The 828-nt window shown below is 48.8% G+C and overlaps 1 pseudogene; it reads left to right on the forward strand.

Annotated features, from left to right (window-relative positions):
* LOC119321046 overlaps positions 1–350 on the forward strand; it is a 2,367-nt pseudogene extending 2,017 nt beyond the window's left edge.
* The last annotated feature ends 478 nt before the right edge of the window (positions 351–828 follow it).

Below are 828 nucleotides of genomic sequence, written 5' to 3' on the forward strand. Positions count from 1 at the left end.
TTCGGAATCCAAAACCTTGGTGGGCCATCGGCAGGGACCCGAAGTACTGGGCCGACACTGAAGAGTTTAGACCAGAGCGGTTGGAGAGTGGCACGCTTGACTTCAAGTGCGCACACCTGGAGTTCATACCGTTTGGAGCAGGACGAAGGATGTGCCCTGGAGTGGCGTTTGCGCAGGCCAACATTGAGCTCACGCTTGCCTCGCTGCTATATCACGTCCGTTGGAAGCTTCCCGCCGGAGTCTCATCTAGAGAGCTGGACATGACGGAGAAGATGGGCATCACCGTCGGGAGGAAGAACGACCTTTTACTGCACCGCATGGTTTATATTCCATCGCCGACTGTGCTATAGTTATTGCACACTACACCATCAGGCATCAGCCAACACAGTGGTACGCATAGGAAATAGAAATTGGCATGCCCTACAAAACCAAACAATCTGCAGAAGTGAGAAGAACGTTGTGTTTCTCTAGAGTCCTGTGTACGTGCTTCATCCAGGGCCGGTCCTGAGAATTTGGGGGCCCGGGGCAAAACTAAAATGTGGGACCCCTTAATATGAACACACATTTGCTATTTCTCAGTCTTTTTTGTTGATTGCTATTTTTCTGTTCTTTTACGGGTTGCTATTTCTCAATTGCCTTGTAATAGAAATTGCATCGGTCGATTTAGGAGAGCAGGGAGAAGATAGTAACACTATCTGGCCTAGAGCCCTAGACACATGTTCTCACTAGGCCGATCAGGAAAATTGTGGCTAGCGCGACATCACTAATGCAAGAGAGAATGAATGGTTTACATGTGGGTGGGTGGGTGTTTTTTTTACCACAACTTAG

Source organism: Triticum dicoccoides, chromosome 6B (genome assembly GCF_002162155.2).
Source record: "Triticum dicoccoides isolate Atlit2015 ecotype Zavitan chromosome 6B, WEW_v2.0, whole genome shotgun sequence".
In the NCBI taxonomy this organism is placed as follows: Eukaryota; Viridiplantae; Streptophyta; class Magnoliopsida; order Poales; family Poaceae; genus Triticum; species Triticum dicoccoides.